Source organism: Schistocerca serialis, unplaced genomic scaffold (assembly GCF_023864345.2).
Source record: "Schistocerca serialis cubense isolate TAMUIC-IGC-003099 unplaced genomic scaffold, iqSchSeri2.2 HiC_scaffold_1378, whole genome shotgun sequence".
In the NCBI taxonomy this organism is placed as follows: Eukaryota; Metazoa; Arthropoda; class Insecta; order Orthoptera; family Acrididae; genus Schistocerca; species Schistocerca serialis.
The window spans coordinates 1-12,344 of record NW_026047600.1 but is presented as its reverse complement, the minus strand read 5'-3'; the positions used below and the strand labels follow the sequence as shown (position 1 = coordinate 12,344).

General features: G+C 53.8%; 37 non-coding genes across 37 annotated transcripts; all 37 read left to right on the top strand.

Moving 5' to 3' along the window:
- The first annotated feature begins 151 nt into the window (after positions 1-151).
- Trnae-cuc (transfer RNA glutamic acid (anticodon CUC)) lies at positions 152-223 on the top strand. The gene has a single exon. It is a non-coding gene; the product is annotated as a tRNA-Glu (tRNA).
- A 376-nt stretch (positions 224-599) lies between these two features.
- Trnah-gug (transfer RNA histidin (anticodon GUG)) lies at positions 600-671 on the top strand. The gene has a single exon. It is a non-coding gene; the product is annotated as a tRNA-His (tRNA).
- Positions 672-958: 287 nt separating this feature from the next.
- On the top strand, positions 959-1,040 carry Trnal-aag (transfer RNA leucine (anticodon AAG)). Its single transcript has one exon. It is a non-coding gene; the product is annotated as a tRNA-Leu (tRNA).
- A 73-nt stretch (positions 1,041-1,113) lies between these two features.
- On the top strand, positions 1,114-1,195 carry Trnal-cag (transfer RNA leucine (anticodon CAG)). The gene has a single exon. It is a non-coding gene; the product is annotated as a tRNA-Leu (tRNA).
- A 271-nt stretch (positions 1,196-1,466) lies between these two features.
- Trnae-cuc (transfer RNA glutamic acid (anticodon CUC)) lies at positions 1,467-1,538 on the top strand. Its single transcript has one exon. It is a non-coding gene; the product is annotated as a tRNA-Glu (tRNA).
- A 376-nt stretch (positions 1,539-1,914) lies between these two features.
- Positions 1,915-1,986, top strand: Trnah-gug (transfer RNA histidin (anticodon GUG)). The gene has a single exon. It is a non-coding gene; the product is annotated as a tRNA-His (tRNA).
- Positions 1,987-2,273: 287 nt separating this feature from the next.
- On the top strand, positions 2,274-2,355 carry Trnal-aag (transfer RNA leucine (anticodon AAG)). Its single transcript has one exon. It is a non-coding gene; the product is annotated as a tRNA-Leu (tRNA).
- A 73-nt stretch (positions 2,356-2,428) lies between these two features.
- On the top strand, positions 2,429-2,510 carry Trnal-cag (transfer RNA leucine (anticodon CAG)). The gene has a single exon. It is a non-coding gene; the product is annotated as a tRNA-Leu (tRNA).
- Positions 2,511-2,781: 271 nt separating this feature from the next.
- Positions 2,782-2,853, top strand: Trnae-cuc (transfer RNA glutamic acid (anticodon CUC)). Its single transcript has one exon. It is a non-coding gene; the product is annotated as a tRNA-Glu (tRNA).
- A 376-nt stretch (positions 2,854-3,229) lies between these two features.
- On the top strand, positions 3,230-3,301 carry Trnah-gug (transfer RNA histidin (anticodon GUG)). Its single transcript has one exon. It is a non-coding gene; the product is annotated as a tRNA-His (tRNA).
- Positions 3,302-3,588: 287 nt separating this feature from the next.
- Trnal-aag (transfer RNA leucine (anticodon AAG)) lies at positions 3,589-3,670 on the top strand. The gene has a single exon. It is a non-coding gene; the product is annotated as a tRNA-Leu (tRNA).
- A 73-nt stretch (positions 3,671-3,743) lies between these two features.
- On the top strand, positions 3,744-3,825 carry Trnal-cag (transfer RNA leucine (anticodon CAG)). Its single transcript has one exon. It is a non-coding gene; the product is annotated as a tRNA-Leu (tRNA).
- A 271-nt stretch (positions 3,826-4,096) lies between these two features.
- Trnae-cuc (transfer RNA glutamic acid (anticodon CUC)) lies at positions 4,097-4,168 on the top strand. Its single transcript has one exon. It is a non-coding gene; the product is annotated as a tRNA-Glu (tRNA).
- Positions 4,169-4,544: 376 nt separating this feature from the next.
- Positions 4,545-4,616, top strand: Trnah-gug (transfer RNA histidin (anticodon GUG)). Its single transcript has one exon. It is a non-coding gene; the product is annotated as a tRNA-His (tRNA).
- Positions 4,617-4,903: 287 nt separating this feature from the next.
- Trnal-aag (transfer RNA leucine (anticodon AAG)) lies at positions 4,904-4,985 on the top strand. The gene has a single exon. It is a non-coding gene; the product is annotated as a tRNA-Leu (tRNA).
- Positions 4,986-5,058: 73 nt separating this feature from the next.
- Trnal-cag (transfer RNA leucine (anticodon CAG)) lies at positions 5,059-5,140 on the top strand. Its single transcript has one exon. It is a non-coding gene; the product is annotated as a tRNA-Leu (tRNA).
- Positions 5,141-5,411: 271 nt separating this feature from the next.
- Positions 5,412-5,483, top strand: Trnae-cuc (transfer RNA glutamic acid (anticodon CUC)). Its single transcript has one exon. It is a non-coding gene; the product is annotated as a tRNA-Glu (tRNA).
- A 376-nt stretch (positions 5,484-5,859) lies between these two features.
- On the top strand, positions 5,860-5,931 carry Trnah-gug (transfer RNA histidin (anticodon GUG)). Its single transcript has one exon. It is a non-coding gene; the product is annotated as a tRNA-His (tRNA).
- A 287-nt stretch (positions 5,932-6,218) lies between these two features.
- Trnal-aag (transfer RNA leucine (anticodon AAG)) lies at positions 6,219-6,300 on the top strand. The gene has a single exon. It is a non-coding gene; the product is annotated as a tRNA-Leu (tRNA).
- Positions 6,301-6,374: 74 nt separating this feature from the next.
- Trnal-cag (transfer RNA leucine (anticodon CAG)) lies at positions 6,375-6,456 on the top strand. Its single transcript has one exon. It is a non-coding gene; the product is annotated as a tRNA-Leu (tRNA).
- A 271-nt stretch (positions 6,457-6,727) lies between these two features.
- Trnae-cuc (transfer RNA glutamic acid (anticodon CUC)) lies at positions 6,728-6,799 on the top strand. The gene has a single exon. It is a non-coding gene; the product is annotated as a tRNA-Glu (tRNA).
- Positions 6,800-7,175: 376 nt separating this feature from the next.
- Trnah-gug (transfer RNA histidin (anticodon GUG)) lies at positions 7,176-7,247 on the top strand. The gene has a single exon. It is a non-coding gene; the product is annotated as a tRNA-His (tRNA).
- Positions 7,248-7,534: 287 nt separating this feature from the next.
- Trnal-aag (transfer RNA leucine (anticodon AAG)) lies at positions 7,535-7,616 on the top strand. Its single transcript has one exon. It is a non-coding gene; the product is annotated as a tRNA-Leu (tRNA).
- A 73-nt stretch (positions 7,617-7,689) lies between these two features.
- On the top strand, positions 7,690-7,771 carry Trnal-cag (transfer RNA leucine (anticodon CAG)). Its single transcript has one exon. It is a non-coding gene; the product is annotated as a tRNA-Leu (tRNA).
- A 272-nt stretch (positions 7,772-8,043) lies between these two features.
- On the top strand, positions 8,044-8,115 carry Trnae-cuc (transfer RNA glutamic acid (anticodon CUC)). Its single transcript has one exon. It is a non-coding gene; the product is annotated as a tRNA-Glu (tRNA).
- Positions 8,116-8,491: 376 nt separating this feature from the next.
- Trnah-gug (transfer RNA histidin (anticodon GUG)) lies at positions 8,492-8,563 on the top strand. The gene has a single exon. It is a non-coding gene; the product is annotated as a tRNA-His (tRNA).
- Positions 8,564-8,850: 287 nt separating this feature from the next.
- Trnal-aag (transfer RNA leucine (anticodon AAG)) lies at positions 8,851-8,932 on the top strand. The gene has a single exon. It is a non-coding gene; the product is annotated as a tRNA-Leu (tRNA).
- Positions 8,933-9,005: 73 nt separating this feature from the next.
- Trnal-cag (transfer RNA leucine (anticodon CAG)) lies at positions 9,006-9,087 on the top strand. Its single transcript has one exon. It is a non-coding gene; the product is annotated as a tRNA-Leu (tRNA).
- Positions 9,088-9,358: 271 nt separating this feature from the next.
- Positions 9,359-9,430, top strand: Trnae-cuc (transfer RNA glutamic acid (anticodon CUC)). The gene has a single exon. It is a non-coding gene; the product is annotated as a tRNA-Glu (tRNA).
- A 376-nt stretch (positions 9,431-9,806) lies between these two features.
- Trnah-gug (transfer RNA histidin (anticodon GUG)) lies at positions 9,807-9,878 on the top strand. The gene has a single exon. It is a non-coding gene; the product is annotated as a tRNA-His (tRNA).
- A 287-nt stretch (positions 9,879-10,165) lies between these two features.
- Positions 10,166-10,247, top strand: Trnal-aag (transfer RNA leucine (anticodon AAG)). The gene has a single exon. It is a non-coding gene; the product is annotated as a tRNA-Leu (tRNA).
- A 73-nt stretch (positions 10,248-10,320) lies between these two features.
- On the top strand, positions 10,321-10,402 carry Trnal-cag (transfer RNA leucine (anticodon CAG)). Its single transcript has one exon. It is a non-coding gene; the product is annotated as a tRNA-Leu (tRNA).
- Positions 10,403-10,673: 271 nt separating this feature from the next.
- Trnae-cuc (transfer RNA glutamic acid (anticodon CUC)) lies at positions 10,674-10,745 on the top strand. Its single transcript has one exon. It is a non-coding gene; the product is annotated as a tRNA-Glu (tRNA).
- Positions 10,746-11,121: 376 nt separating this feature from the next.
- On the top strand, positions 11,122-11,193 carry Trnah-gug (transfer RNA histidin (anticodon GUG)). The gene has a single exon. It is a non-coding gene; the product is annotated as a tRNA-His (tRNA).
- A 286-nt stretch (positions 11,194-11,479) lies between these two features.
- Positions 11,480-11,561, top strand: Trnal-aag (transfer RNA leucine (anticodon AAG)). Its single transcript has one exon. It is a non-coding gene; the product is annotated as a tRNA-Leu (tRNA).
- A 73-nt stretch (positions 11,562-11,634) lies between these two features.
- Trnal-cag (transfer RNA leucine (anticodon CAG)) lies at positions 11,635-11,716 on the top strand. Its single transcript has one exon. It is a non-coding gene; the product is annotated as a tRNA-Leu (tRNA).
- A 271-nt stretch (positions 11,717-11,987) lies between these two features.
- Positions 11,988-12,059, top strand: Trnae-cuc (transfer RNA glutamic acid (anticodon CUC)). The gene has a single exon. It is a non-coding gene; the product is annotated as a tRNA-Glu (tRNA).
- The last annotated feature ends 285 nt before the right edge of the window (positions 12,060-12,344 follow it).

Sequence of the window (12,344 nt, the reverse complement as noted above, 5' to 3'; positions counted from 1 at the left end):
GCAGTTTGGTGTCACGATTGCTGGCGCTCGTCTCCACGAAATGTGTCTCGAGCATGACGTTCTATGCAGTGGAAACGCTAATTTTTGCCGTTGTCGTCAAGTGGATTGTGTACAGCTTGCTGTGTTCGCTGGAGGAGCACTTGTGTCGTTATCCGGTGTGGTCTAGTGGCTAGGATACCTGGCTCTCACCCAGGAGGCCCGGGTTCGATTCCCGGTACCGGAAATACGCATTTTACTGCTCCTCTTATGCGACTTGTCCCGACTTAGCTCGACTGACGCTCCGCTGACGCTTGCACAAAATGACGTTAAGTACGATTCGCGGTCACAAGTGACGGCGAGAGCGATGCGACATCTGTCCACCTCTTATCGAGGCACATACCTGTGGTCAACAGAGTTGGAGGACTACAAGACATTGCCACAGGGGTTTAATGCAGCTAACCACACTGCTTAGTGTCCTAACAGCGCAGACACGTTTCGTTTGCCAGTATACATATAATGGAGACCACGTCTGACACAGCTGTGGCGAGACACAGTGGGCTGAGCTTTGCTGTGCATAGCCACTTGCAGTCGCGAGAACTGCTTTCGGCGGTGCCTCCGTGGCCGTGATCGTCTAGTGGTTAGGACATTGCGTTGTGGCCGCAATAACCCAGGTTCGAATCCTGGTCACGGCACTTTTTAAAGTTTTGCCTTGCTGTCGCTGCAATGACGGTAGTGAACCACTGTTTGAATTCACGGTGCCCTCTGGATTTCTCGCTCATGTTCCACGAGCTGCAGGTGGCACTACCAGTTCATTATCAACACGTAATGCCGCCGCACCACAGCGCGGGCTGCTGCCTGTGTAGTTAACCTCTATTCGAAAAGGGCAGTTGTTTGAAGTGCAATGGATGAGCGGCCAGTCGCAGCAGAACAGGAAGCTGTGTCGTGCACTGTTTCTACGAAAGCGAACAACACTGACGGAGGTAGCGTGGCCGAGCGGTCTAAGGCGCTGGTTTAAGGCACCAGTCTCTTCGGAGGCGTGGGTTCGAATCCCACCGCTGCCAACTTTTTCTCGTTTTTTTTTGTGGTGTTTTCTCGTGCTGTAGAAAGCAGCTCCTGTGCCCCTGGCGCCGCGTAGGTAGCGTGGCCGAGCGGTCTAAGGCGCTGGTTTCAGGCACCAGTCTCTTCGGAGGCGTGGGTTCGAATCCCACCGCTGCCAATGTTTTCTAAGCAGGAGCACTGATTACCCGCGAAGGAAACAGCGCAGCAAGCCGTGAGCGTCTCTTTCTTAAATTGTCGTAGCAGCACAGTGCGTGGTGCAACGACAGGATTCACACGCGCAGTTTGGTGTCACGATTGCTGGCGCTCGTCTCCACGAAATGTGTCTCGAGCATGACGTTCTATGCAGTGGAAACGCTAATTTTTGCCGTTGTCGTCAAGTGGATTGTGTACAGCTTGCTGTGTTCGCTGGAGGAGCACTTGTGTCGTTATCCGGTGTGGTCTAGTGGCTAGGATACCTGGCTCTCACCCAGGAGGCCCGGGTTCGATTCCCGGTACCGGAAATACGCATTTTACTGCTCCTCTTATGCGACTTGTCCCGACTTAGCTCGACTGACGCTCCGCTGACGCTTGCACAAAATGACGTTAAGTACGATTCGCGGTCACAAGTGACGGCGAGAGCGATGCGACATCTGTCCACCTCTTATCGAGGCACATACCTGTGGTCAACAGAGTTGGAGGACTACAAGACATTGCCACAGGGGTTTAATGCAGCTAACCACACTGCTTAGTGTCCTAACAGCGCAGACACGTTTCGTTTGCCAGTATACATATAATGGAGACCACGTCTGACACAGCTGTGGCGAGACACAGTGGGCTGAGCTTTGCTGTGCATAGCCACTTGCAGTCGCGAGAACTGCTTTCGGCGGTGCCTCCGTGGCCGTGATCGTCTAGTGGTTAGGACATTGCGTTGTGGCCGCAATAACCCAGGTTCGAATCCTGGTCACGGCACTTTTTAAAGTTTTGCCTTGCTGTCGCTGCAATGACGGTAGTGAACCACTGTTTGAATTCACGGTGCCCTCTGGATTTCTCGCTCATGTTCCACGAGCTGCAGGTGGCACTACCAGTTCATTATCAACACGTAATGCCGCCGCACCACAGCGCGGGCTGCTGCCTGTGTAGTTAACCTCTATTCGAAAAGGGCAGTTGTTTGAAGTGCAATGGATGAGCGGCCAGTCGCAGCAGAACAGGAAGCTGTGTCGTGCACTGTTTCTACGAAAGCGAACAACACTGACGGAGGTAGCGTGGCCGAGCGGTCTAAGGCGCTGGTTTAAGGCACCAGTCTCTTCGGAGGCGTGGGTTCGAATCCCACCGCTGCCAACTTTTTCTCGTTTTTTTTTGTGGTGTTTTCTCGTGCTGTAGAAAGCAGCTCCTGTGCCCCTGGCGCCGCGTAGGTAGCGTGGCCGAGCGGTCTAAGGCGCTGGTTTCAGGCACCAGTCTCTTCGGAGGCGTGGGTTCGAATCCCACCGCTGCCAATGTTTTCTAAGCAGGAGCACTGATTACCCGCGAAGGAAACAGCGCAGCAAGCCGTGAGCGTCTCTTTCTTAAATTGTCGTAGCAGCACAGTGCGTGGTGCAACGACAGGATTCACACGCGCAGTTTGGTGTCACGTTTGCTGGCGCTCGTCTCCACGAAATGTGTCTCGAGCATGACGCTCTATGCAGTGGAAACGCTAATTTTTGCCGTTGTCGTCAAGTGGATTGTGTACAGCTTGCTGTGTTCGCTGGAGGAGCACTTGTGTCGTTATCCGGTGTGGTCTAGTGGCTAGGATACCTGGCTCTCACCCAGGAGGCCCGGGTTCGATTCCCGGTACCGGAAATACGCATTTTACTGCTCCTCTTATGCGACTTGTCCCGACTTAGCTCGACTGACGCTCCGCTGACGCTTGCACAAAATGACGTTAAGTACGATTCGCGGTCACAAGTGACGGCGAGAGCGATGCGACATCTGTCCACCTCTTATCGAGGCACATACCTGTGGTCAACAGAGTTGGAGGACTACAAGACATTGCCACAGGGGTTTAATGCAGCTAACCACACTGCTTAGTGTCCTAACAGCGCAGACACGTTTCGTTTGCCAGTATACATATAATGGAGACCACGTCTGACACAGCTGTGGCGAGACACAGTGGGCTGAGCTTTGCTGTGCATAGCCACTTGCAGTCGCGAGAACTGCTTTCGGCGGTGCCTCCGTGGCCGTGATCGTCTAGTGGTTAGGACATTGCGTTGTGGCCGCAATAACCCAGGTTCGAATCCTGGTCACGGCACTTTTTAAAGTTTTGCCTTGCTGTCGCTGCAATGACGGTAGTGAACCACTGTTTGAATTCACGGTGCCCTCTGGATTTCTCGCTCATGTTCCACGAGCTGCAGGTGGCACTACCAGTTCATTATCAACACGTAATGCCGCCGCACCACAGCGCGGGCTGCTGCCTGTGTAGTTAACCTCTATTCGAAAAGGGCAGTTGTTTGAAGTGCAATGGATGAGCGGCCAGTCGCAGCAGAACAGGAAGCTGTGTCGTGCACTGTTTCTACGAAAGCGAACAACACTGACGCAGGTAGCGTGGCCGAGCGGTCTAAGGCGCTGGTTTAAGGCACCAGTCTCTTCGGAGGCGTGGGTTCGAATCCCACCGCTGCCAACTTTTTCTCGTTTTTTTTTGTGGTGTTTTCTCGTGCTGTAGAAAGCAGCTCCTGTGCCCCTGGCGCCGCGTAGGTAGCGTGGCCGAGCGGTCTAAGGCGCTGGTTTCAGGCACCAGTCTCTTCGGAGGCGTGGGTTCGAATCCCACCGCTGCCAATGTTTTCTAAGCAGGAGCACTGATTACCCGCGAAGGAAACAGCGCAGCAAGCCGTGAGCGTCTCTTTCTTAAATTGTCGTAGCAGCACAGTGCGTGGTGCAACGACAGGATTCACACGCGCAGTTTGGTGTCACGATTGCTGGCGCTCGTCTCCACGAAATGTGTCTCGAGCATGACGTTCTATGCAGTGGAAACGCTAATTTTTGCCGTTGTCGTCAAGTGGATTGTGTACAGCTTGCTGTGTTCGCTGGAGGAGCACTTGTGTCGTTATCCGGTGTGGTCTAGTGGCTAGGATACCTGGCTCTCACCCAGGAGGCCCGGGTTCGATTCCCGGTACCGGAAATACGCATTTTACTGCTCCTCTTATGCGACTTGTCCCGACTTAGCTCGACTGACGCTCCGCTGACGCTTGCACAAAATGACGTTAAGTACGATTCGCGGTCACAAGTGACGGCGAGAGCGATGCGACATCTGTCCACCTCTTATCGAGGCACATACCTGTGGTCAACAGAGTTGGAGGACTACAAGACATTGCCACAGGGGTTTAATGCAGCTAACCACACTGCTTAGTGTCCTAACAGCGCAGACACGTTTCGTTTGCCAGTATACATATAATGGAGACCACGTCTGACACAGCTGTGGCGAGACACAGTGGGCTGAGCTTTGCTGTGCATAGCCACTTGCAGTCGCGAGAACTGCTTTCGGCGGTGCCTCCGTGGCCGTGATCGTCTAGTGGTTAGGACATTGCGTTGTGGCCGCAATAACCCAGGTTCGAATCCTGGTCACGGCACTTTTTAAAGTTTTGCCTTGCTGTCGCTGCAATGACGGTAGTGAACCACTGTTTGAATTCACGGTGCCCTCTGGATTTCTCGCTCATGTTCCACGAGCTGCAGGTGGCACTACCAGTTCATTATCAACACGTAATGCCGCCGCACCACAGCGCGGGCTGCTGCCTGTGTAGTTAACCTCTATTCGAAAAGGGCAGTTGTTTGAAGTGCAATGGATGAGCGGCCAGTCGCAGCAGAACAGGAAGCTGTGTCGTGCACTGTTTCTACGAAAGCGAACAACACTGACGGAGGTAGCGTGGCCGAGCGGTCTAAGGCGCTGGTTTAAGGCACCAGTCTCTTCGGAGGCGTGGGTTCGAATCCCACCGCTGCCAACTTTTTCTCGTTTTTTTTTGTGGTGTTTTCTCGTGCTGTAGAAAGCAGCTCCTGTGCCCCTGGCGCCGCGTAGGTAGCGTGGCCGAGCGGTCTAAGGCGCTGGTTTCAGGCACCAGTCTCTTCGGAGGCGTGGGTTCGAATCCCACCGCTGCCAATGTTTTCTAAGCAGGAGCACTGATTACCCGCGAAGGAAACAGCGCAGCAAGCCGTGAGCGTCTCTTTCTTAAATTGTCGTAGCAGCACAGTGCGTGGTGCAACGACAGGATTCACACGCGCAGTTTGGTGTCACGTTTGCTGGCGCTCGTCTCCACGAAATGTGTCTCGAGCATGACGCTCTATGCAGTGGAAACGCTAATTTTTGCCGTTGTCGTCAAGTGGATTGTGTACAGCTTGCTGTGTTCGCTGGAGGAGCACTTGTGTCGTTATCCGGTGTGGTCTAGTGGCTAGGATACCTGGCTCTCACCCAGGAGGCCCGGGTTCGATTCCCGGTACCGGAAATACGCATTTTACTGCTCCTCTTATGCGACTTGTCCCGACTTAGCTCGACTGACGCTCCGCTGACGCTTGCACAAAATGACGTTAAGTACGATTCGCGGTCACAAGTGACGGCGAGAGCGATGCGACATCTGTCCACCTCTTATCGAGGCACATACCTGTGGTCAACAGAGTTGGAGGACTACAAGACATTGCCACAGGGGTTTAATGCAGCTAACCACACTGCTTAGTGTCCTAACAGCGCAGACACGTTTCGTTTGCCAGTATACATATAATGGAGACCACGTCTGACACAGCTGTGGCGAGACACAGTGGGCTGAGCTTTGCTGTGCATAGCCACTTGCAGTCGCGAGAACTGCTTTCGGCGGTGCCTCCGTGGCCGTGATCGTCTAGTGGTTAGGACATTGCGTTGTGGCCGCAATAACCCAGGTTCGAATCCTGGTCACGGCACTTTTTAAAGTTTTGCCTTGCTGTCGCTGCAATGACGGTAGTGAACCACTGTTTGAATTCACGGTGCCCTCTGGATTTCTCGCTCATGTTCCACGAGCTGCAGGTGGCACTACCAGTTCATTATCAACACGTAATGCCGCCGCACCACAGCGCGGGCTGCTGCCTGTGTAGTTAACCTCTATTCGAAAAGGGCAGTTGTTTGAAGTGCAATGGATGAGCGGCCAGTCGCAGCAGAACAGGAAGCTGTGTCGTGCACTGTTTCTACGAAAGCGAACAACACTGACGCAGGTAGCGTGGCCGAGCGGTCTAAGGCGCTGGTTTAAGGCACCAGTCTCTTCGGAGGCGTGGGTTCGAATCCCACCGCTGCCAACTTTTTCTCGTTTTTTTTTTGTGGTGTTTTCTCGTGCTGTAGAAAGCAGCTCCTGTGCCCCTGGCGCCGCGTAGGTAGCGTGGCCGAGCGGTCTAAGGCGCTGGTTTCAGGCACCAGTCTCTTCGGAGGCGTGGGTTCGAATCCCACCGCTGCCAATGTTTTCTAAGCAGGAGCACTGATTACCCGCGAAGGAAACAGCGCAGCAAGCCGTGAGCGTCTCTTTCTTAAATTGTCGTAGCAGCACAGTGCGTGGTGCAACGACAGGATTCACACGCGCAGTTTGGTGTCACGATTGCTGGCGCTCGTCTCCACGAAATGTGTCTCGAGCATGACGTTCTATGCAGTGGAAACGCTAATTTTTGCCGTTGTCGTCAAGTGGATTGTGTACAGCTTGCTGTGTTCGCTGGAGGAGCACTTGTGTCGTTATCCGGTGTGGTCTAGTGGCTAGGATACCTGGCTCTCACCCAGGAGGCCCGGGTTCGATTCCCGGTACCGGAAATACGCATTTTACTGCTCCTCTTATGCGACTTGTCCCGACTTAGCTCGACTGACGCTCCGCTGACGCTTGCACAAAATGACGTTAAGTACGATTCGCGGTCACAAGTGACGGCGAGAGCGATGCGACATCTGTCCACCTCTTATCGAGGCACATACCTGTGGTCAACAGAGTTGGAGGACTACAAGACATTGCCACAGGGGTTTAATGCAGCTAACCACACTGCTTAGTGTCCTAACAGCGCAGACACGTTTCGTTTGCCAGTATACATATAATGGAGACCACGTCTGACACAGCTGTGGCGAGACACAGTGGGCTGAGCTTTGCTGTGCATAGCCACTTGCAGTCGCGAGAACTGCTTTCGGCGGTGCCTCCGTGGCCGTGATCGTCTAGTGGTTAGGACATTGCGTTGTGGCCGCAATAACCCAGGTTCGAATCCTGGTCACGGCACTTTTTAAAGTTTTGCCTTGCTGTCGCTGCAATGACGGTAGTGAACCACTGTTTGAATTCACGGTGCCCTCTGGATTTCTCGCTCATGTTCCACGAGCTGCAGGTGGCACTACCAGTTCATTATCAACACGTAATGCCGCCGCACCACAGCGCGGGCTGCTGCCTGTGTAGTTAACCTCTATTCGAAAAGGGCAGTTGTTTGAAGTGCAATGGATGAGCGGCCAGTCGCAGCAGAACAGGAAGCTGTGTCGTGCACTGTTTCTACGAAAGCGAACAACACTGACGGAGGTAGCGTGGCCGAGCGGTCTAAGGCGCTGGTTTAAGGCACCAGTCTCTTCGGAGGCGTGGGTTCGAATCCCACCGCTGCCAACTTTTTCTCGTTTTTTTTTGTGGTGTTTTCTCGTGCTGTAGAAAGCAGCTCCTGTGCCCCTGGCGCCGCGTAGGTAGCGTGGCCGAGCGGTCTAAGGCGCTGGTTTCAGGCACCAGTCTCTTCGGAGGCGTGGGTTCGAATCCCACCGCTGCCAATGTTTTCTAAGCAGGAGCACTGATTACCCGCGAAGGAAACAGCGCAGCAAGCCGTGAGCGTCTCTTTCTTAAATTGTCGTAGCAGCACAGTGCGTGGTGCAACGACAGGATTCACACGCGCAGTTTGGTGTCACGTTTGCTGGCGCTCGTCTCCACGAAATGTGTCTCGAGCATGACGCTTCTATGCAGTGGAAACGCTAATTTTTGCCGTTGTCGTCAAGTGGATTGTGTACAGCTTGCTGTGTTCGCTGGAGGAGCACTTGTGTCGTTATCCGGTGTGGTCTAGTGGCTAGGATACCTGGCTCTCACCCAGGAGGCCCGGGTTCGATTCCCGGTACCGGAAATACGCATTTTACTGCTCCTCTTATGCGACTTGTCCCGACTTAGCTCGACTGACGCTCCGCTGACGCTTGCACAAAATGACGTTAAGTACGATTCGCGGTCACAAGTGACGGCGAGAGCGATGCGACATCTGTCCACCTCTTATCGAGGCACATACCTGTGGTCAACAGAGTTGGAGGACTACAAGACATTGCCACAGGGGTTTAATGCAGCTAACCACACTGCTTAGTGTCCTAACAGCGCAGACACGTTTCGTTTGCCAGTATACATATAATGGAGACCACGTCTGACACAGCTGTGGCGAGACACAGTGGGCTGAGCTTTGCTGTGCATAGCCACTTGCAGTCGCGAGAACTGCTTTCGGCGGTGCCTCCGTGGCCGTGATCGTCTAGTGGTTAGGACATTGCGTTGTGGCCGCAATAACCCAGGTTCGAATCCTGGTCACGGCACTTTTTAAAGTTTTGCCTTGCTGTCGCTGCAATGACGGTAGTGAACCACTGTTTGAATTCACGGTGCCCTCTGGATTTCTCGCTCATGTTCCACGAGCTGCAGGTGGCACTACCAGTTCATTATCAACACGTAATGCCGCCGCACCACAGCGCGGGCTGCTGCCTGTGTAGTTAACCTCTATTCGAAAAGGGCAGTTGTTTGAAGTGCAATGGATGAGCGGCCAGTCGCAGCAGAACAGGAAGCTGTGTCGTGCACTGTTTCTACGAAAGCGAACAACACTGACGCAGGTAGCGTGGCCGAGCGGTCTAAGGCGCTGGTTTAAGGCACCAGTCTCTTCGGAGGCGTGGGTTCGAATCCCACCGCTGCCAACTTTTTCTCGTTTTTTTTTGTGGTGTTTTCTCGTGCTGTAGAAAGCAGCTCCTGTGCCCCTGGCGCCGCGTAGGTAGCGTGGCCGAGCGGTCTAAGGCGCTGGTTTCAGGCACCAGTCTCTTCGGAGGCGTGGGTTCGAATCCCACCGCTGCCAATGTTTTCTAAGCAGGAGCACTGATTACCCGCGAAGGAAACAGCGCAGCAAGCCGTGAGCGTCTCTTTCTTAAATTGTCGTAGCAGCACAGTGCGTGGTGCAACGACAGGATTCACACGCGCAGTTTGGTGTCACGATTGCTGGCGCTCGTCTCCACGAAATGTGTCTCGAGCATGACGTTCTATGCAGTGGAAACGCTAATTTTTGCCGTTGTCGTCAAGTGGATTGTGTACAGCTTGCTGTGTTCGCTGGAGGAGCACTTGTGTCGTTATCCGGTGTGGTCTAGTGGCTAGGATACCTGGCTCTCACCCAGGAGGCCCGGGTTCGATTCCCGGTACCGGAAATACGCATTTTACTGCTCCTCTTATGCGACTTGTCCCGACTTAGCTCGACTGACGCTCCGCTGACGCTTGCACAAAATGACGTTAAGTACGATTCGCGGTCACAAGTGACGGCGAGAGCGATGCGACATCTGTCCACCTCTTATCGAGGCACATACCTGTGGTCAACAGAGTTGGAGGACTACAAGACATTGCCACAGGGGTTTAATGCAGCTAACCACACTGCTTAGTGTCCTAACAGCGCAGACACGTTTCGTTTGCCAGTATACATATAATGGAGACCACGTCTGACACAGCTGTGGCGAGACACAGTGGGCTGAGCTTTGCTGTGCATAGCCACTTGCAGTCGCGAGAACTGCTTTCGGCGGTGCCTCCGTGGCCGTGATCGTCTAGTGGTTAGGACATTGCGTTGTGGCCGCAATAACCCAGGTTCGAATCCTGGTCACGGCACTTTTTAAAGTTTTGCCTTGCTGTCGCTGCAATGACGGTAGTGAACCACTGTTTGAATTCACGGTGCCCTCTGGATTTCTCGCTCATGTTCCACGAGCTGCAGGTGGCACTACCAGTTCATTATCAACACGTAATGCCGCCGCACCACAGCGCGGGCTGCTGCCTGTGTAGTTAACCTCTATTCGAAAAGGGCAGTTGTTTGAAGTGCAATGGATGAGCGGCCAGTCGCAGCAGAACAGGAAGCTGTGTCGTGCACTGTTTCTACGAAAGCGAACAACACTGACGGAGGTAGCGTGGCCGAGCGGTCTAAGGCGCTGGTTTAAGGCACCAGTCTCTTCGGAGGCGTGGGTTCGAATCCCACCGCTGCCAACTTTTTCTCGTTTTTTTTTGTGGTGTTTTCTCGTGCTGTAGAAAGCAGCTCCTGTGCCCCTGGCGCCGCGTAGGTAGCGTGGCCGAGCGGTCTAAGGCGCTGGTTTCAGGCACCAGTCTCTTCGGAGGCGTGGGTTCGAATCCCACCGCTGCCAATGTTTTCTAAGCAGGAGCACTGATTACCCGCGAAGGAAACAGCGCAGCAAGCCGTGAGCGTCTCTTTCTTAAATTGTCGTAGCAGCACAGTGCGTGGTGCAACGACAGGATTCACACGCGCAGTTTGGTGTCACGATTGCTGGCGCTCGTCTCCACGAAATGTGTCTCGAGCATGACGTTCTATGCAGTGGAAACGCTAATTTTTGCCGTTGTCGTCAAGTGGATTGTGTACAGCTTGCTGTGTTCGCTGGAGGAGCACTTGTGTCGTTATCCGGTGTGGTCTAGTGGCTAGGATACCTGGCTCTCACCCAGGAGGCCCGGGTTCGATTCCCGGTACCGGAAATACGCATTTTACTGCTCCTCTTATGCGACTTGTCCCGACTTAGCTCGACTGACGCTCCGCTGACGCTTGCACAAAATGACGTTAAGTACGATTCGCGGTCACAAGTGACGGCGAGAGCGATGCGACATCTGTCCACCTCTTATCGAGGCACATACCTGTGGTCAACAGAGTTGGAGGACTACAAGACATTGCCACAGGGGTTTAATGCAGCTAACCACACTGCTTAGTGTCCTAACAGCGCAGACACGTTTCGTTTGCCAGTATACATATAATGGAGACCACGTCTGACACAGCTGTGGCGAGACACAGTGGGCTGAGCTTTGCTGTGCATAGCCACTTGCAGTCGCGAGAACTGCTTTCGGCGGTGCCTCCGTGGCCGTGATCGTCTAGTGGTTAGGACATTGCGTTGTGGCCGCAATAACCCAGGTTCGAATCCTGGTCACGGCACTTTTTAAAGTTTTGCCTTGCTGTCGCTGCAATGACGGTAGTGAACCACTGTTTGAATTCACGGTGCCCTCTGGATTTCTCGCTCATGTTCCACGAGCTGCAGGTGGCACTACCAGTTCATTATCAACACGTAATGCCGCCGCACCACAGCGCGGGCTGCTGCCTGTGTAGTTAACCTCTATTCGAAAAGGGCAGTTGTTTGAAGTGCAATGGATGAGCGGCAGTCGCAGCAGAACAGGAAGCTGTGTCGTGCACTGTTTCTACGAAAGCGAACAACACTGACGGAGGTAGCGTGGCCGAGCGGTCTAAGGCGCTGGTTTAAGGCACCAGTCTCTTCGGAGGCGTGGGTTCGAATCCCACCGCTGCCAACTTTTTCTCGTTTTTTTTTGTGGTGTTTTCTCGTGCTGTAGAAAGCAGCTCCTGTGCCCCTGGCGCCGCGTAGGTAGCGTGGCCGAGCGGTCTAAGGCGCTGGTTTCAGGCACCAGTCTCTTCGGAGGCGTGGGTTCGAATCCCACCGCTGCCAATGTTTTCTAAGCAGGAGCACTGATTACCCGCGAAGGAAACAGCGCAGCAAGCCGTGAGCGTCTCTTTCTTAAATTGTCGTAGCAGCACAGTGCGTGGTGCAACGACAGGATTCACACGCGCAGTTTGGTGTCACGATTGCTGGCGCTCGTCTCCACGAAATGTGTCTCGAGCATGACGTTCTATGCAGTGGAAACGCTAATTTTTGCCGTTGTCGTCAAGTGGATTGTGTACAGCTTGCTGTGTTCGCTGGAGGAGCACTTGTGTCGTTATCCGGTGTGGTCTAGTGGCTAGGATACCTGGCTCTCACCCAGGAGGCCCGGGTTCGATTCCCGGTACCGGAAATACGCATTTTACTGCTCCTCTTATGCGACTTGTCCCGACTTAGCTCGACTGACGCTCCGCTGACGCTTGCACAAAATGACGTTAAGTACGATTCGCGGTCACAAGTGACGGCGAGAGCGATGCGACATCTGTCCACCTCTTATCGAGGCACATACCTGTGGTCAACAGAGTTGGAGGACTACAAGACATTGCCACAGGGGTTTAATGCAGCTAACCACACTGCTTAGTGTCCTAACAGCGCAGACACGTTTCGTTTGCCAGTATACATATAATGGGAGACCACG